Below are 21,329 nucleotides of genomic sequence, written 5' to 3' on the forward strand. Positions count from 1 at the left end.
GCCGAAGGGCCTGTTTCCACACTGTAGGTAATCTAATCTAATCTACACTATTAAGTTTATTTGAACGGAAAGTAATGAATACTTTTATCTTAACTATGTTATCAACAAATGTTCATCGCATTAGCCAATCACACTAAAGAAATGTTCTGAGACCATCCTTTGAGTCTCCATACAGTTCTTCTGTCCAGCTTGAATTCAAACCTCAGATTATGAATGTTACCTTTTTCCAATGTCATGATCTTTGCTCATTTTCTTTCAAATGCCACCAATTCATGTGCCTCAAGGCTTGACTACTAAAAATGCCCTTTGGATTGACCACTTCAGGTCATTCTTCAGTGACCTACATTTCAGCCACTCACCCTTTCAAAGATTCACTGGCTCCTGCTCCTGCCTTCTGATAACAAAGTTCTCTTCTTTGTTTTTGAACTTTCTGCTTCACACCCTAACGATAGTCTCCCCCTCATTAACACTGGATACTGCTCACTCCACCTGCACACCCCATTGATGACTGTTCATTCTGCCCCTACTCTGCCAACCTGAGGAAATCTCTAATTCTTTGGTCCAGCTACATGGCAGCATAGGAAAAAGGATAGGCCATCCAGCCTCTTGAACTTGTTCTCTCATGCAATTAGATCACAGTTGATTTGTTTTGTAACTTTGTGCAATAATTTGGTTTTGTTGTTGCCTTTAATACCCTTGCCTAACAAACATTGACAAATCATTGTTTTGAAATTCTCCATTGACTCCTGAATGCAACAACATTTTTTTAAGGGGAGTGGGAATTCCAGATTATCACCACCCTTTGAGTAAATTATTTTTTTCTGATATCATCCCTGAATGGCCTTGCTTCAATTGTAAGGTTAAATTCTCATCTCCTAGACTTCACTGGCACAAGGAATAGTTCACCTCCATTGGTTCAATTAAGTCCTTTGGTTATCTTAAACCCCTCAATGACAACATCCCATAATCATCTATATCTAAGGAAATGCAAGCTTACCCTACATAAGCAGTGGTCATAATTGAACTCTGTTAGCCTTGATCTCATTCCATTGATTCTGCATGTCAAGATGTTTTCTGAGATGCAGTGCCTGCAGTATTTCTGACAGAGCCGAACATAATTGTCCAACAGGTTTATTTGAAATCATAAACTTTAACATGAAGAAGGAGCAGCACTCCAAATAACTTGTGATTTCAAATAAATCTGTCGCACTATAACCTGGTGCCATGTGCCTTCTCACTTTGCCCAGCCCAGTCCAACACTGGCACCTCCACATCATGTCATACAGAGGTAGGTGGGATGGTGATAGCTGGATGAAGGTTGGAGGTAAAAAGTTACACAGACTAACAACATCTCTATGAGAAAAAAATTCTCCTTGGCAGATGTGCACCCATAGATGATCCACCATATGAGTTGCCTCCTCAAAAAAATTCAATTACACTCATTATACATGATTTTCCCTTTTGCAAATCCATGCTGGCTCTCCCTGATAAACTCACATTTGTCCAGAGAAGGAACACTCCTAATTTCAAAATGCTTATTGAGATTCACCTATTTCCACTGATTTATCATCTTTGCCTTCAAATACACCACAGTTATTAAGTAGCAGTTTGGATTAGTTGGCTGGACTTTCATCTGAGAATTGTCTGTACAAGCTCCCATGATGACTTGAAGCTGATAACATGGGTGAAATAAGTCCACGAAGACCGATATTCACCCTTTATTAATATGTGCAAAGCACATGACACTGACCCAGCTGGCTCACAGACAGTCCCTAGGGAAAACAGAAACCATGACACTCCTGTTTTTATCTGTCAGCTAGGACTCCTCAACTAGACCAGGTTAACAGCTATGAAGTCCACCTGGCTGACCTCATGCCAATCGCTACAATGGGTAAACACTGTCTGAGTGCAGTACAACAGGAGTGCTGCACTATTGGAAATTCAGGTGAGTGTGGGAGATCCTGTGACACTATTTGAAGATGTAGAACATAGTAGAACAGGAAACATCTCTCCATCTCTTTCTTCTTTTAAGATAGTGCTTGAACCCCATCTCTTTATAGGGGTTCTATAATCTCTTAATCTAATATCTCCTCTGGCTTGCTGTCAGTTTTATTGTTTGATAATTCTCAGGTGAAATGCCTGGGAAGTTTAACTATGTTAATAGCACTTTATGACAATAAGTTATTGTTTTATGCTGAAAAAATTGAAATGTTGATAAAGTAAACTCTTTACCATAGATACAAAATCTGCGAAAGAAGGAAAGGCAGGAGCAGAAGGATTAACTGTTTTGAACCTTTCTTTGGGAGGAAATATCAATGCATTACATCACTTTGAGAACCAACAAGCTACCAGGTTTTATGATGTGTGAGTCCACCAGTGGTAACCTGCCATGCCTAGAGCATGTCAGGCAGCATCCAAGAAGCAGGAGAGTTGGCATTTTGAGCATGAACTCTTCATCACAAATGAAGTGTTGCCCAAGGGGGCTGAGAGATAAATGGGGTGGGGGGATTCTGGAGGAAGGCGGCTGGGAATGCAATAGGTAGATGGAGGTAGGAGGTGATGGTGTAGGGGGTGATGGTGATAGGTCTGAGAGGAGGGTGAAGCAGATAGGTGGAAAGAAAGATGAATCGGTTCAATAGGGTAGTGTCAAGTTGGAAGTTTAGGGATAAGGTGGGGGGAGGGGAAATAAGGAAATTGGTGAAATCGACATTGATCCAGTGTGGTTGGAGGGTCCCAAGGTGGAAGATGAGAAATTCTTCTTCCAGGTGTCAGATGGAGAGAGTTTGGCAGTGGAGGAGGCCCAGGACTTGCACATCTTTGGCGGAGTGAGAGGGGGAGTTAAAGTGTTCATCCATAGAGCAGCAGTTTAGTTTAATGCATGTGTCTCAGAGATGTTCTCTGAAATATTCCGCAAGTTGGTGTCTTGTGTCCCCAATGTAGAGGACACCACATTGGGAGCAACAGACACAGTAAATGACGTGTGTGGAAGCTCAGGTAAATCTCTATCAAATGTGAAAGGATCCTTTGGGATCTTGGATGGAGGTGAGGGGGGAGGTGTGAGCACAGGTTTTACACTTCTTGTGGTGGCAGCGAAAGGTGCCGTCAGGAGAGGTGGGTTGGTGGGGGGGCGTGGACCTAACAAGGGAGTCGTGGAGGGAATGGTCTCTGAGGAATGCAGATAGGGATGGGGAGGGAAATATATATTTGGTGGTGGGGTCTGGTTGTAGGTGGCAGTGCAGTATTGTGGGGAGCATTTAACATTGAATGATGGGAAAACAATTGGCCAACATTCGGATTATAGATCTGCAAGTCAAAAAAAACTGTAGCAAAAGGTCGGAAACAGTAAACATGACACAAGTTGCATTCTTAGCCTTGGAACGGCTCCTTGTATATTTCGAACTGCAGATTTTAACAAACAAAATGTCCATATAACTGAAACAGAGTTATGAAATGACACAAGTGATTAATTTTTTTTAGACTAAGGTTTAATATTACAGGTGATGCATATTTCATGATAATCTGTAATTGCTCAGCATATTTTAAAGTAAGTAATGTATTCTTTTCTTTTGTAAAGGCGCGAAACTTGAAAGGGAAACAGGGAACGATCTGGATCCCTCTTCTTGCCAAGCTTCAGCCAAACTGTGGCAGCATTTACAATAAAGGCTGATCATTGTCAATTCAATTGATTCTTTTCGAGTGTTGATTTCTTTTGCTCTAACAGGTCAATGCTAATTCAATTCCATTTCAACAGCGGAAATGGTGGAGGATGTTGCATTTTATACAGAGGTTGGTAGGGTGGAAGGTGAGGACCTGGGAGAATTCTGTCCTTGTTGTGTAGGGCAGAGGTGCGGGAAGTGGAGGAGATGCACTGGAGGGCATCATCAACCACATGGGATGGGAAATTGTGGTCCTTGAAGAAGGAGGCCATCTGGGATATTTTATGGTGGAATTGGTCCTCCTGGGAGCAGATGCAGCGGAGGCGGAGGAATTGGGAGTAAAACTTACAGTTTTGGGGAGAGCAGATTGAAGAAAGAAACCTGACATTATTCTGGAACATTCCACCATTTCCATTCAACATCAGCTGGAAGAGATCTTACTGCTTTGTCTGCAGTGACATATCTGTGCACTGAAAGGAATAATTTAGTTTATGAAATAATAGGCAACTTAGAACTATCTTAACTTAAAATGTGCATCATAATCAGTGTCTCAGTGTTTTAGTGATGTGGAGCATGTTTTTTTATGCATCAAATGCTGACTTCTCAATCCTAATCTCACTGCCAAAGGGAAGAACAGAGATGGGAATAATTGGAGAGACATAATATCAGCTAATGGGTTGCCAACACTTTGGCTTATAATGGGTTTTCAGAAGCCTAAAAGTTATTCGCTCTTCCCTGTATACTTTGTTGTGTGGGGAATGCTTAAAGTTCAACATTCAGATTAAAAGAAACAAATTGCATATGTATGGCACTTTACACTGGCTAAGGATGTAGATATTGTAACAAGGCCAACCAGGCGGATCTCATAGACTATACATTCCCTGATTGGAGCTGTTAATCCAGTCCAATTAGGGAGCCTTGGCTGACAGACATAAATAGGAGTGTCAGCCATCCTTTTCATTCTGGGAGCTAAGTCTGAGGGAGCTGGATCAATGTCAGAGACTCCTTATGTTTAAGTAGAATGTGACTTAGTGACCAGCCTCTGTGGAGTTATTTCGAAGGGTGGTTCTAATGCTTCATATGCAAACAGATACTTATGTGGTATGGTGTTGGCTGTAATATAGAAAACACTGCACCACAGCAGTGAGAGAATGAGCACTGAGTTAAACATTCAGTGTTTAATGAATGCTGGTTGAAAGTTTAATGTTGGATAAGGCACCAGGGAGAGTTTCCCTGCTTTTCTTCAACATAGTGTCATGGGATATCTTTTATCCATCTGAAACACGAGACGGAGCCTTAGTTTTAAAGTGCCATCAAAAAGGACCCCTCAAATATCAGCACATACAGAGAAGTTTAAATATTATAATTTGATGTCATGCAGGTTCCAGAAAATTTATCACTGCTTTGGGTTATGCATTTTATGTATCCATCTGTTTTCTTTATAAAAGCTAAAATCCAATTTCATTGCTGTTATTGCATGATTGAACTGCTATTCCCAATGTTCAGGGCTATTGGTTTAGACTGACTGAAGTCAAATACCAAACTTGTTATGTGGGATTCTAGGAGTTTTAATCAGTGTTCTGGGGATATAAAAATGTTTCCATCTGTTTCTATGAAAACTGAAAGGCAGGGTTTGTGTTATCAGAGCAGTAAACTGATACAATGTGTCTATATGTTGCTGTTAAGATTATTGTTTCGATTAACACAATTAAATTTTCACGCTTTGTGTTCACACTTGTTTGCAAGTACTGCAAACTGCAATTTGATTAAACTTTTGCCTTTATATTTACATGTTTCTGACTTGAGTTCAACACTCCTTTCCCAACAGCCTCTTACTTTCTAAATACCTACAACATATGCTCTTAGGCTAAGTAGCATTGTGTGCATTTCTGGTCCTCAATACACAAGGCAGCTCTGGAAATGGTACCGAAAAAGAGTCATGAGCTTGCAAACAGGTGAGCGAGGTGGCAGGAAACCCTGGTAAAATTTGATAACTGCAATCTCAAGAGAAACCAGCTGAACAACACCTTAGAAGAAGCCTATCAAACACAGACTCATGTAGAGTATATAGAGCTGAAAAGCTGGTCAAATTAAAGTGAGGGACTGGATAGGTGATGGAGGCTTAGGTTGAGAAGGGTTAAAGGTAAAGCCTTCCACATCCATCAAAATTTCACCTGCACTTCCACACATGTCATTTACTGTATCTGTTGTTCCTGATGCGGTCTCCTCTACATTGGGGAGACAGGATGCCTTCTCGCAGAGCACTTCAGAGAACATCTCCGGAACACCTGCACCAATCAACCCCACCACCCCGTGGCTGAACACTTTAACTCCCCCTCCCACTCTGCTGAGGACATGCAGGTCCTGGGCCTCCTCCATCGCCACCCCCTTACCACCTGACGCCTGGAGGAAGAATGCCTCATGTTCTGCCTCGGGACCCTCTAACTCCATGGCATCAATGTGGATTTCACCACGTTCCTCATTTCCCCTCCCCCCCACCTTACCCCAGTTTTAACCTTGCAGCTCAGCACTGTCCTCACAACCTGCCCCACCCAGACCCACCCCCCCTCCCATTTATCTCTCCACCCCCCAAGGATCCAAGCCTCATTCCTGATGAAGGGGGTTTGCCTGAAATGTTGTTTTTCCTGCTTCATGGATGCTGCCTGACCTGCTGTGCTTTTCCAGCACCATACTCTTGACTCTAATCTCCAGCATCTGCAGTCCTCACTTTCACCCTGAGAAGGGTTAAAACCGAGGGATGGTGTTTGGAGGCTCTTCTCTGAACAACATGTTAAATGATCTTCTGGGTAAGTATGTGGAAGTAGAAAAATTGGCAGGGTTGTTGCTCTGATGGGGGAGCTCTAGGTAAATTTTGTGATACAACTAAATGGCCTTCCTCATCTGTATATGTCTTAGAACATTGTAAGAGATTTTTAGGCTTGGTTGGAAAGGTCATCTTTGGTCTACCTTCATTTGATGCCTTGTTTGTAATAAATCTATATCTCAATGACAGGTCACACTGTATTTATGATGTCAAAGTCAAAATAGGAGAGATTATATAAGTCCATATTGTCACTACACTTTTATGAGTGGGGAATGCCTGTTGACAAAGAAAGAAGATATTCAGTAGATCATGAGAGCCAACAAACTGTACACCCAAATATATCAACTGATTAAGCAACTGAATCATAACAAAATACACCATTATTGAATGGACTTTGTAATCAGCAGTGAGGCAATGACACTTGCTGCTGTCCTCAAAGAAAGTTGTCAACAAGATTTCATAATCTTTGTGGCATTATTTTCCCCTTTCCCAACATTACTTTGATTCCAATGCCAAGACACTAGATCTCCAGAGTCCAACAACTGTTATTCACCATGGTAGGTAGCCAATTGGATGGAAAAAATTCTCACAGACAGCAATCTAGAATGTAAAAATAATTGATTATTCTTCACTTTTATCAATTTATGGGCAACAAAATAAATATTGAGTCATACATCCAAGATTAAGGTACTTGCTGAAACATCATAAATGATCTTTTCAGAAAAGTAATTATTACATCACTACAGGCACTATGGCACACTACAGGTTTGAAGAAAGTGGCTCTCATTCTTCCCATGTCAGTGATATCCATGTCCAATGACTGAATGAATAAAGAACCTGTGCTGGCTTCATTTCCTTAGCTATGGCAGGAAGGAAAAAACTGAAGTGTTTCTAAACAGAGTTTGTTTAGCAACAGTGGACTACAAACTATGGTGTTGCAAACACCTCCAGCCCCAGGCTGAAAGGAACCAGATGCAAAAAAAAAGGTCATAGTCATGGTCACCGTCAAAGTTTCTGACTGTGCAGTCTGCCCTACATGGAGTTTGAAGCCATGACTTCAGCAGTTGGCAGATTTGGGTGATAAACTGTGGTTTGTGAAGAAAATTGCTCCCAGAACTCCTTGGGCTGACATTACCTCCTCTCAGGGGCTGTTTTCCCTCTTCTCTTCCTCTCTCATTCTCCCATTTATGCTGTATTCTGAGAGGCAAACATATAACTCATATCTGGGAAGAACTTAATGCAAGAACGTTGAGGTCAGCAACATGCAGATAGAGGCCGTTCTGCATATTGGGTCTGCAAGGACCCTATCCCGATTATCATAATTAGCCCATCTATCCTGCATATCCCTGGACACTATGGGTAATTTAGCATGGCCAATCCCCCTAACCTGCACATCTTTGGACTGTGGGTGAAAATGGAGCACCTGGTGGAAACCCCCATATTACCTGGCAGAATATGCAAACACAGACAGTCACCCGAGGCTGTAATCAAACCCGGGTCCCTGGTGCTGCAAGGCTGTAGTGCTAACTGCTGAGCTTACTATGCCACTCTTCAAATGTCCTTCAGCACTTGCCACACTAGTCCTGTAGTTTTCCAGACTTTACATAAACAATTATGGGAAGCATCAAAAATTGTGTGGAATTGGAGCAACAAAATCAAACAATTAATTCAGCCTGGAGTCTGGTTACTAGTGGTGTGCCACAAGGATCTGTTTTGCGACCACTGCTGTTTGTCGTTTTTATAAATGACTTAGACGCAGGCGTAGGTGGATGGATTAGTAAATTTGCAGATGACGCTAAAGTCGGTGGAGTAGTGGACAGTGTGGAAGAATGTTACAGGTTGCAGGGAGACTTGGATAAACTGCAGAATTGGGCTGAGAGATGGCAAATGGAGTTCAATGCAACTAAATATGAGGTGATGCACTTTGGGAAGAATAACATGAAGGCAGAGTACTGGGTCGATGGAAAGATTCTTGGTAGTGTGGATGTGCACAGGGATCTTGGAGTCCATGTACATAGATCCCTGAAAGTTTCCACCCAGGTGGATAGTGCAATTAAGAAGGCATACGGTGTGCTAGGTTTCATTGGTAGAGGGATTGAGTTCCAGAGCCGCAATATCATGTTGCAACTATACAAAATGCTGGTGCGGCCACACTTGGAATATTGTGTACAGTTCTGGTCCCCATATTTCGGGAAGGATGTGGAAGCATTGGAAAAGGTGCAGAGGAGATTTACCAGGATGTTGCCTGGTCTGGAGGGAAGGACTTATGAGGAAAGACTATGAGACTTGAACCTGTTCTCATTGGCAAGAAGAAGGCTAAGAGGGGATTTGATAGAGACATATAAGATGATCAGAGGATTAGATAGGGTAGACAGTGAAAGTCTTTTTCCTAGGATGATAACGCCAGCATGTACGAGGGGGCATAACTACAAATTGAGGGGTGATAGATTTAAGACAGATGTCAGAGGCATGTTCTCTATGCAGAGAGTGGTAAGGGCGTGGAATGCCCTACCTGCTAATGTAGTCAACTCAGCCACATTAGGTAGATTTAAACAATCCTTAGATAAGCGCATGGATGATTTTGGATAGTGTAGGGTGACGAGCTGAGAATAGTACACAGGTCGGCGCAACGTCGAGGGCCGAAGGGCCTGTTGTGCGCTGTATTGTTCTATGTTCTATGGTCTATTAATTGGAGGTCGGTAACATTTCACCTTGATAATGCTGATGAGGTCCTTCGTACTTCTTCAAATGATGTTCAATGTTGTGACATTAGGGGGGAGCATCAACTGGAATGTGGACCTGAAAAATTGTTTTACTGGTGCCAAGTCAAATGCAATCTCTTTCATTAAGATTACAACTGGTGATGTATGCCAGCACAAAGGGGTATGGATACCATTTCACCTTCTGTCACAGGGATTCAAATCCATGGCACCAGACCATTAACTTGGTTCCCTAGATTACTGGCTCAGTGACAATAGCACTTGGTTGCCACCTGCATTAGCAGACCACCCTACAATGGCAGATGGTCAAATTTGAATTCAATAAACCAAAATATCTGGAACTAAAAAGCTGCCCCTAAGAGTATTCGCGTAGCCACTATCAATTGTTACTAAATAGAAAACAAATGGTTCACTCATGTCCTCAGGGAAGAAAATCTGCCATCGTTACCTGGTCTAGGATGGAGAATAAATGCCAACAATGTCCTCAACACAGGAATAAATAAGAAAAATGGCCAAGGATTGACAAATGAAGCCATGTTTCAATCTGTTAGCTGAAGTATTACCAATGAAACAATGTTCTCACTGAAAATCTTCCAGTGAAATAAAAGCCAGCAAATGTATTTTTGAACAATAAAGTTGTTTTCCATGTCCAGTGTTAACATTATTTCTTTAATGAAATACTGAAAAAGGCACCTGCAAGGATATCAGCAGGCATTGGAGCCAGTCTATTGGCACTTGCCACTTCCACATTAAATGCACGTGGAGCCTGGCAAAACCTATTTGCCAATCGTTAGAAAATTGACTCCAATTGCTTGGGACCAGCAGAGCTTAGCTATTTGCAATATGGAAACTAGCAGCCAACCTCTAACATGCAATTATAGAATCATAGAGTCATAGAGATGTACAGCATGGAAACAGACCCTTCGGTCCAACCCGTCCATGCCGACCAGATATCCCAACCCAATCTAGTCCCACTTGCCAGCACCTGGCCCATCCCTCATAATTTTGTAAACCTCTATAAGATCACCCCTCATCCTCCGACGCTTCAGGGAGCAAAGCCCCAGCCTGTTCAGCCTCTCCCTGTATCTCAGATTCTCCAAACCTGGCAACATCCTTGTAAATCTTTTCTGAACCCTTTCAAGTTTCACAACAGAATTGCATGCAATATTCCAACAGTGGCCTAACCAATGTCCTGTACACTGCAACATGACCCCCCCAACTCCTGTACTCAATACAATTCTTTGGGAATTTAAGATTGTCACTGTCCTGAACTGTTGTACTTCCAAATTATTATCCAGTATTATTCTTGCATCAGACTACAGATGCATCAAATCAATAGCTGATGCATTGGTGGTGGGAAGAGGGGTGGGGTTTGGGGATGTGGCAATTTGTGCATTCATGCATCTTTCTGATTAAACAGCATAAGATCTTAACACCAGAAGATATAAGAGCAGAAGTAAACCATTCAGCCCTTCGAAATTGTTCTGTCATTCAATGAGATCACAATTAATCCTCAACTCCAATTTCCTGTTTTTTCCCATAACCCCTGATTCCCTTACTGAATAAAAATCTGTCTGTCTCAGTCTGGAAATGAATTAATGACCGAGCCATGTCAGCCCTCGGTGATAAAGAATTCTACAAATTGACTACCCTTTGAGGGAAGAAATTCCTCCTCCTCTCTGCCTTAAGTTGACAAGTCCTTACTCTGAGATTATGTTCTCTATTCCTAGACTTTCCCACAAGAGTAAACAATTTCTCTCCTGTCAAGTTGCCTAAAAATCTTACATCATAAAAATCTTTTTCATTTATCTAAATTCCAATGAGTATGGGTCTAACCTACTCAACTTCGTATAAGACAGTTTCTGTACACTTAGTATCAGTCCAGTGAACCTTTTTCTTTGAACTGCTTCTAATGCTTCCATATATTTCCTTACATAAGGGCATGAAATTAAGCACAGTATTCCAATAGTGGTCTGAGTAGTGTTTTGTGTAAATTTAGCAAAATTTCCTTATTTTTAGAATCAATTCCCTTTAAAATAAAGGCCAATATGCATTTGCCTTCCTCTTATCTGTTGCACTTGGATGGTAGCTTTTATTAATTATTGCACGAAGCATGCCAAATCCCTCTTTGCTGCAGCTTTCCCCAATGAAGTAAAAAGATAGGTAACTCCTTGTTTAGTAAGGGGATTGAGGGTGATGGGGAGAAGAATGAGGTGAGAAACATATCCGCCATGATCAAATGGTGAGCAGACTCGATGGCCTGAATGACCTAATTCTGTTCCTATAGGTTACGGTCTTATGGAGAGCTTCCGGGATGTCTCAAATTTTAATGTAAGATTGTGTAACTCAACAATAGGAAAACAGTTTAAAAATGATCAAAATGCAGTGGTGAGGTAAGTCACTAAATAAAAACAATTGCTTCAAACAAAGTAAATTTTCTAAAATTTGGAGTATAAAAGGGAAGGGAGCTGGTCAAAAACATTTCATGATTTGATGAAATGATATATGTAAGGATAGGCTTTTGTGTGGCCCTCTGAATTCCATTATATCAAAAGACACCAAACATTGATCATGCTGAGTGGATGAAATACTTTAGGGAAATACCAGACTGGATATCTTTGGTTACTTCTGACGGTATTATGGTCACTCTTATACAAGGCAGTGGGCTGCACACTCAATTAAGAAATAGGAATAAAACCTGATAGATATCCAGTATTGACCTAGACATTATAAACAACAAAGGAACACCTTGCCCAGTCAACCCTGCAATGTCCTTGTCAGCGACATCAGGGGCCCTGAGCCAAATTTAGCAATGTGATACCACAAATTGGTGAAGCACTCACTGGATCGTACCTTATAGAGAATATCCCAAATTACTCTAGGAACTTTTTGGTGCAGTGGATAGCATCTCTACCTTTTAACTCAGGGTTTCAGTCCCATTCGAGTTTTTGATGGCCAAGGAGGATGTGTTCACAATGTGACCAACCAGATCGATTATCAATTAAGCAATCTATAGCCTGGAGAATGGAAAAGAGTCAAAAAGACATGATGAAATTATCAAGATATTATCAAGATTTTGTGTCTGCACATTAGAAGACACAGTTGCATCTCAAAAATAGAGGCTATCTGAGAGGTTAGTAAAATTGAGGAAATTAAGGTAATTACAATCAGCAAAGAAAAAAATCCATTATTACCCCCAGGACGTAATGGCCATATCCTCAGGAAATCTGCATTTATGGTGGATGTACAAGCTATGGTTTTGCAATATTTCAACATTCCCTACATTTGGATGGCCCCGTAGATGAGAAGTTAGTAGGTATAACATATATTCAAAAAGGGGAGAAATAGAATATGGGGAAGATCAGGCCAGTAACCCTGACCACAGTCACAAACAAAATGCTGGAATCTATTATTAAGGCAGTGAAAGTGATGCTTGATATGTGGTTAATACACAAGGTAAGGGCCAGTGAGTTGTGGATGTTATTTTAGCATGGAGGAAGGGATTTATGAACAGAGGAAACAGAAAGTAGGAATAAATGGGGCATTTACAAGTTGGTAGATCATTTTGAGGGAAATATTGTGAGAACTGTGTTGGGCTCAGTTATTTAAACTCTATATTGATGACTTAGATGGTATTCATGATTTGGAGACGCCGGTGTTGGACTAGGGTGTACAAAGTTAAAAATCACACAACACCAGGTTATAGTTCAACCTGTTGGACTGTAACCTGGTGTTGTGTGATTTTTAACTTATATGGTATTAGATTGGTTGCAGGACAGAATTAATTTGGCTAGAATTAAGGAACAAGAAAGATACAAATCATTTGTTTGGTGTAATCTATTGATAACCAGCAAATGGAAAGGATATAGAGGAATAAAATGACAAGGATGCTTCAGAAAAATGTGAGCATCATTGTGTAGCTATAACTAGGACTTTGAATATTCATACACAGATTGGAATGATGATAGTGTAAGGGGCAGTGAGGAACAGACATTCCTAGATTGTATTCCGGAGAATATCCGACGGCAACTGGTGTCAAGTCCAACAAGAAAGGAAGTGCTGCTAGACCTGTTTCTTGGGAATGAAGTGGGCTCAGTAGATCAAGTGACAGTGGGGAAACATTTAGAGGACAGTAATTATTATATTCTAATGCTTAAGGTGATGGTGGAAAATGACATTGGTCAATACTCAATAAGAACATTCAAAGGCAGAGAATAGATTGCAATGGGACAAGAGCTGGGCTGGGAAGAGCGGAACCAAAGTTGATGGGGAAAAAAGTAGCTGAATAATAGACTACCTTTAAAGAGGAGATGGTCCAGGCACAGTCAAGGGATATTCCCTCAAAAGGGAAAGGTAGGACAAACAAATCCACAGCTCCCTGTACGACAAAGGAGATAAAAAGTAAGTTAAAGGAGAAGCAGTGTGCTTATGACGGGTGTCAGGTACAAAATATGATTGAGAACCAAACTAAATGCAGATGATTCAGTGGCGAAGTGAAAAGGCAAATACAGCAAAGGGGAAAGATTGGCAACCAAACACAAAGGGAAATCCCAAAGTCTTCTATCAGCACATCAATGGTAAAAACAAAAGTGGTTAAAAAAAGGTGGCAATAGGAGGATTTGGTGAGAAACACAGAGAAGCAATAGGCATGGCTGAGGTGTTAAATAAATATTTTGCATTTGTATTTATTTATGAGGCAGAAGTTGTAAAGTTGTGGTGACAGAAGAGGAAAATCAGTAACTAGATGAGTTTAAAATTGCTACAGTAAATTCTGTGCCCTTCCCCCCCCCCCCCCCCCCAACTTCATTTGACAAAGGAACAGTGCTCTAAAAGCTTATCATTTCAAGTAAACTTGGCATGGTATGACTTCTGACATTTTCCATCCCAATCTAACACCAGCATCTCCACATCAGTATTAAAGTTAATGATGCACCAGGACCATATGCATCCAAGGATATTGAAGAAAGGGAGAATGGAAATTATAGAGTCACTAGCAATAACCCTTCAAATTTCCTTGGAATTGTGAGTGGTATTGGAGGGCTGGATTATTGCATGCATTATGTCTTTGTTAAGAAAAAATATATAGTAAAGGTTGGACTAGCAATTATACTTTGACTTTTGGTAGTAGGGAAATATCTAGAAATTATTATTAGGAATAGAATTAAGATCCACATGGAAAAATGGCTGTTGATTTGGAAGAGTCAGCATGGAATTGTTAAGTAAAAACAATATATAACTAATTTACTGGAAGTTTGTGAAGAGATAACAGAAATAATTAATGAGGGCAATGCAGATTATATGATAGACTTTGAAAAGGCCATTGGTACAATACCACATAACAGACTTCTGTGGAAAGTTACAGTTAATGAAATAAAAGGGACAGCAGCAACGCAAATTTAAAATTGGTTGAAGGATTGGAAATAGAATAATGATTAATGTGCATTTTTCAGGCTGGAAGAAAGCTTGTAGTAGATTTCCCCATGGGTTGTCTTTGTGATATTTGCACATATTGGGAGGTGATGGGCTAGTGCATTATTGCTGGGCTGTTAATCTAGAGACCGAGATAATGTCTTGGGGTCCTGGATTCAAAAACCACCATAGCAGGTGGCGGAATTTGAATTCAATTTTTTTAAAAATTTGGAATTAAGAATTTAATGATGACCATGAATCCATTGTTGATTGTTGGCGAAAAACCTACCTGGGTGTCTCATGTTCTTTAGAGCAGGAAACTACCATCCTTACCTGGTCTTGGTATGCAGGGGACAATTTCAAACTTTGTGGGTGAGAAAAAGTACTTGGAAGAAATGTATTTTTTTAATTAACCTGTTCAGACACCTCTGCAGCAGATGGGGCATGAACACAGGCCTCCTGGCTCAGAGATAGGGACACTATCACTGTGCCACAAGGGAAGAGCAAATTGTCCGGATGACAGTGTAGATCTTCAAAAGACCATTGACAAGCTGGTGGAGTGAACAGACAGGTGGCAGATGAAGTTTGATTTTGAGAAGTGTGAGGTAATAGATTTTGGTACAAAACAATGTAGAGAGGTTGTGTAAATTAAAGGGTACTATTCTAAATGTTGTTTAGGAGCAGAGAAACCAGGACGTACATGTGCATAAGTTATTAAAAATGGCAGGACATGTGGAGAGAGAGGGTACAATTCGTATTCATTAATAGGAGCTTAGAATACAAGAATGGGGAAATTCTGATGAACTTAAAAAGGACACTGGACATTCTCAGCTGGACTATTGTGTGCAAAATGCAGAACAGATTCACAAGAATGTTTCTAGAATAAGACACTTCAGTTATATGAAAGAATGGAGATGTTGGAACTGTTTTCCTTACAGAGCAGATGGCTCAAAGGAGATTTGGTAGATGGATCCAAAATCATGAGATGTCAATAGATTGGGAGAAACTACTCCTGCTTATGACAGAATCAAAAACCAGAGGGCACAGTTTTAGCATTTTAGAAAAGAAGCAAACTCAAGGGAACTTAAAACCTTTTCAAGAAATGAATAGTTAGGGTTTGGAATGTACTGCCTGGAAACAATTTCAATTAAGGGCACTAGTTAAATAGAAGAAATGTACAGGGTTGCAGGGAAAAGGTAGGAGATTGGCACTGAGCTAAAATGCAGAGAGAGCCAGTGCAGCTACAATGGACCAAATGGCTTCCTTCTGTACCATAACATTGTGAAACTTGTTAATGTGATGTTCAGAGAGATTTTGATTTATTCATAGAAGGAACACATAAAAGTTAGTATGCAGATCCCTTTCATCAACCAAAAGGAGCAAATTGCATGCTGCCCTTTATTGCAAAGGGATTGAAGGAAAAGAATAAAGAAATATTCTGACAATGTACAGAGCTTTTCTGAGTCCATGCCTGGAAGACAATGCTTGTGGAGAAGATAGTGTAGTGAAAATTTGGTTCCTGAAATAAGTGGGTTGTCTTATGATGAGAGACTGAATAAGTTGGACCTATATTTTCTGGAGTTTAGATGAATGAGTGGTAATTTCAGTTAAACATTGAAGATCATGAAGGGGATAGATGGGTAGATGCTGAGAGATTGTTCTCACTGGCTGATGAATACAGAACACGAGGGCACACTATAATGAGATGATCACTAAGGACTGAGATATGGAGAAATGTTTTTGACAAAAGGCTTATGAATCTTTGGAATTGTCCCCCTCAAAGGATTGTAGATGCTCCATCAGTGAATATACTTTAAGCTAAGATGGTATTGCATGACAGAGCAAACTCAACAGGATGCACGCTCTACCGTTATAATGCTCTTAAATCAAGAACTTCTCAACTGGACATTTTTTTTTTCATTTGTGGAATATGGGCATTGCCAATTCCTGGTTGCCCCTGAGAAGGTGGTCCTGAGTTGCCTTCTTGAACCGCTGCATTCCACTGGCTGTGGGTTGATCCACAATGACACTGGGGAGGGAATTCCAGGATTTTGACTCAGCAACAATGAAGGAACAGCAACATATTTCCAAGTCAGGATGGTGAGTGGTTTGGAAGGGAACTTGAAGGTGGTTGTGTTCCCATATATCTGCTGCCCTTGTCTGAATTGGAAGTTGTCTTGAGTTTTGAAGGTGCTGACTGAGGACATTTGGTGAATTTCTGCAGTGTATCTTGTAGAGAGAACACACTGCTGCTACTGAGTATCAGAGGTAGAGGGAGTGAATGGTTGTGGATGCAGTGCCAATCAAGTGGGCTGCTTTGAGTTGGATGATGTCAAGCTTTTTGAGTGTTGTTGGGGCAGCAGCCATCCAGGCAAGTGGGGAGTATTCCATTATACTCCTGACTTGTGCCTTGTAGATGGTGAATGGGCTTTGGGAAGTCAGGAGGTGTGTTATCCAGTGCAGTATTCCTGGTCTCTTACCTGCTGTTTTAACTACTGTGTTTATATGGTGAATCCAATTGTATTTCTGATCAATGATAACACCCAGGATGTTGACAGTGGGGATTCAGTGATGGTAACATCATTGAATGGTAAGGGGTGGGAGTTAGATTGCCTCTTATCGATGATAGCCATAGCCAGGCATTTCTGTGGTGCAAGTGTAATTTGCCACTTATCAGCCCAAGCTGGATATTGTCCAGATCTTGTTGCATTTGGACATGACTGACTTCAGTATTTGAGTAGTCACAAATGGTGCTGAACATTGTGCAGTCATTGGCAACATTCCCAGTTCTGACCTTATGGTGGAGGCAAGATCTTTGATGAAGCAGCTGAAGATGGTTGGGCCTAGGACACTATCCTGGGAATCTGCTGCAGAGATGTCCTGAAACTGAGATGACTAGCTTCCCACAATCACAACCATCTTCCAATGTGCCCAGTATGACTCTAACCATTGGAGTCTTTGCTCCCTGATACCCATTGATTCCAGTTTTGCTAGGGCTCCTTGATGCCACTCTTGGTCGAATGCAGCCTTGATGTCAAGGGCTGTCACATTCACCTGGTCTGGTTTAAGAACAAAAACCGTTTCTGAATGTCCATTGTATGGAGACCGATACTGACCATCGCTTGGCTATTTCAATTTGGAAGCCTAACGCTATTCATCAGCTACACTTACAGCCATCTTACCAGGACAACGCTTATCATCTTGGTGTGGTTATCTCTTTATTATGACAACTGATCCACTGGCACAATGTTACCAGCAAGAGAACCGGACGCAAATACTGCCTTAGCCCTCAGATCTTCCAGGCATCGATATGTTGGGGGGAAGTGGGCGAGAGGAAATTGCAGAAAGCTGGCACAGGCAGGATGGGCCGAACCGCCGCCCTTCCGGGTTGTAGCTGTCCTCTGTTTCTAGAGGCGGAGTGGTGAAGTCCAACAGAAGAGCTGTGACAGAGCCGGCTAGAAGACTGGGTTCAGCTTTGGAGCGGGGAGAACAGGGATACTGGATCTGACAATGGGCTTGAATAAACAGCGAGCAGAGGGCTCCCAGCGGACCTGCCTCCTGAAATAACTAGACTCGACCGTCAGACAATAGCCCGGGCAACAAATCAAGGTATTGTTCGATGTCGTTTTCTTTTGTTAGGCAAACAGCAGAGGCTCCATCCTTCAGGATCTTCCTCTCTGAATGGAAAGCATATTCGAAATTCCGGCGAATAATATACTCAGCAACCTGATTCTCTTACAATCGTTGTTCCAATCGGCGTTTCGATCGATTCTGTAGCTCAGGTTTGTTTAACACTGGGGGACCCCACTGCTTTCTTCAATATCAATGGCATTTTTCATACACGGGGCGACTTACCTCTCACTGCGGCGTACGTGGAGGTGCATTTTGATAAGGTAGCTCTGTAACTGTTGCCGTAATTGAAGCTCCTGAGATGGGCGTGTGACACTTGTAGTTTCTGGTGCAAACAGGTCGTACAGGTGACAGCAGTCTGGCGGCTGCTTCCTGTCCTGGGGTTCATTCGCCGATCTATTTGGCGCTCGCCCATTCTACAGATTCCCTCTCCCATGTTCCCACCGCCTGAAGCCTTCCTTCCACGCCCCAGTCACGCTTCCCGTGTGCACCGAGCTGACTGGATGGAGCCAGGATACACGACAGCCGTGAGCTCGATGAATGACAGAACAGTATCAAGGGGTTGAATGGTCTACTGTGCTACAGGTAATGGTAACTCTCTGTGTCGAGAGAGGTACAGCGTGTCTTGCTAGGCGAGGGTGATTTTAATATCAACAAGGTGCGGAATCCTGTTGAAAGGAGATTTGTAAAGAATGGATGTATTGTGTTATAAATCGAGCCACCTCTGTAGTCAGTCTTGCTCTGGGCACCAGGAGTGATGAAACACAACCCAGCTACCTCAGGTATGTGTGTGCAGAATTACTCGTCTGCTGTCTACTTCCCATGTAAAATGCTTTCTCCATTAAGGTCGGTTGAATAAAGCCCCTGAAATCAGTAGATTTAGTGCGGAATGGACTAAGACGGCTGGTGGAGACCCTATGATAAAATCGGATTGAGGGTTTTGTTTTTGGCCGGTGAAGGTTTTAGGGGCTTGCCTTCCACCATTGTTTGTTTGAATCGATTGTTTTTGCTCGGTCAGTGACCGGTTGCTGCAGTGTCGCCACCTGCCGCGGTGTCAGCTGCTCCTGGGACAGGAGCTGACCTTGGTGCTGAACTGAAATGGCCAGCGCAGCTACCTCAGGTCAATGCGCTTCACACCGACAGACAATCCGTCTTGCTGCCCACAAGCCCCTGTCACCCAACGATTAAAGACGCTTCTGCAAAGGACAGTTCAAAGGCGAAAATCTCTCGAGCCTCTGTTTATCTTAAAACATTCCGGTGCAGTGAAGAAGCATCGATGAGATTAAAGTGTGTGCTTTGCTCGCCGGACCCCTGATGCATATGTGTGTATTTTTTTGGATGAATTTAGAAATAATTCAACGGCTTGTTACAAAATAACTCGCCTGGTGGACTGGTTCAGGGCCATTTGCAATGCTTAAAAAAACACACACACAATGGAAAATGAAAAGGAAACATATTTATATCAGTGTGTAAACAAATTAGATCCAACAACAGGTTCATTCCGATTTGTTGCAACAGCGTACTCGTAACTGCAAAGTACAATATCAAGCTAAACTGACCATGTGTAACATGCTCCTGAGAAATAGAGTAGATTAGTTCAGTGCCACCAGCTAGTGTTTAAAAGCACAATGCAATTTGCAATTTGCTGTACCTTCCTGTGGAACGCGGCTGCTTTGCTTAACAAAATACCCACACGTTAGTGCAGGAGGATCCTCAGCTTAGTTTTGGTTGTGATAATTTAAATCCAGCTGATCAAGAAAAAAAAAACAAGACACAATGGAATCTGTGTGTTTATTTTGAGCTCCCGTTCAAGCCAGACGACCGACTGGCATACTATCTCAGAAATGTATTCTCATCGGAACAATGGACTTGATTATCTTTTTGCATTCAAATAGGTGACTCCGGTCCACAAGAGAGAGAGAAAAAAAAATCACCCTGCTCCTCGCTACCTAGTTCGCTAATAATGCTATTCTGGACACGTTTCATGCAATTCAAGCATAAATCAGGCTGTTCCATTTTTTTCTGCCTTTTTGGAATCTCGCTCCCATGAGTTGGTAGCAGTGCAGGTAATATTTTAACAATCTTGAGCCTCTACGAGCGTGTTTTAAAATTTACTCCGAAAAAATTGGGATGGAAATTAATTGCTACATATATTTGGAATGAAGGGATAATCCTGAATCAACAGCGGCACGTTACCCTAATAATTTCATAAACTGGAAACACCAATAAACTGGAGATGGAGTCCAATTTACAATGCATTAGTCAGTGATATTGTAAAAAAAATACAATGCATTAGTTAGTGAGGATTTTTTATTTCATAGTTGTTCAGTACATATAGTTTGTCTTTTGGTTATGCTGTTGTCACAGAACAAATGGGAGAATCTTAATTTAACAGCTTGGAACAATAGAATTTACTGCCTTTTCATTCTGGTGAGATTTATCTCAATACCAGCATATTCATCTTGCTACTAGGTGATGGTAGCTCTGCTTGTAGTTATTTCCTGGGATACATTTTTAAGGTTTACTGTAAGCTTCATAGATATTGCAAAACAATGCTTTCCTTGTGCAATATTGTGATGTTGGTCAACAAAATAGACAAGAAATAGTACACAACCTCTTTATGCAAATACAAGCAATATCAGAAGTTCTGTGGTTTGGTAGGGTCATAGAGTCGCAGAGATGAACAATACAGAACCAGACCCTTTGGTTCGCCTTATAGATGCTGACCAGATATTCTAAATTAATGTAGTCCCATTTGTTAGCATTTGGCCCATATCCCTCTAAACCATTCCTATTCATATATTCATTTAGATGCCTTTTAAATGTTGTAATTGTACTCACCTCCATCACCTCCTCTGGCCGTTCATTCCATATATGCACCATCCTCTGCATGAGAAAGGTTCCCCGTCAGGTCTCTTTTAAATCTCTCCCCTCTCGTCTTAAACCTATGCCCTCTGGTTTTGGATTCCCCCACCCTGGGGCAAAAAACCTTGCCTATTCATCCTATCCATGCCACTCATGATTTTATAAAATTTTGTAAGGTCACCCTTCAGTCTCTGACACTCCAAGGAAACTAACCCCAGCCTATTC

The 21,329-nt window shown here is 41.5% G+C and overlaps 1 protein-coding gene and 1 long non-coding RNA gene across 5 annotated transcripts in view; one reads left to right on the forward strand and one right to left on the reverse strand.

Annotated features, from left to right (window-relative positions):
- Positions 1–6,363: 6,363 nt before the first annotated feature.
- Positions 6,364–13,580, reverse strand: LOC122555776. Its single transcript, XR_006313361.1, has 3 exons — positions 13,498–13,580; positions 12,115–12,217; positions 6,364–7,080 (listed from the first exon to the last, which is right to left on the reverse strand). It is a non-coding gene; the product is annotated as an uncharacterized LOC122555776 (long non-coding RNA).
- Positions 13,581–18,857: 5,277 nt separating this feature from the next.
- Positions 18,858–21,329, forward strand: part of amer3 (APC membrane recruitment protein 3) — a 141,877-nt gene continuing 139,405 nt past the window's right edge. For all 4 annotated transcript variants that reach the window (XM_043701913.1, XM_043701914.1, XM_043701916.1 and 1 more), the window contains exon 1: positions 18,858–19,021. The gene's annotated coding sequence lies outside the window, so the exon portion shown is untranslated. The remainder of the gene's footprint in view (positions 19,022–21,329) is intronic.

This window comes from Chiloscyllium plagiosum, chromosome 13, assembly GCF_004010195.1.
Source record: "Chiloscyllium plagiosum isolate BGI_BamShark_2017 chromosome 13, ASM401019v2, whole genome shotgun sequence".
NCBI lineage: Eukaryota > Metazoa > Chordata > Chondrichthyes > Orectolobiformes > Hemiscylliidae > Chiloscyllium > Chiloscyllium plagiosum.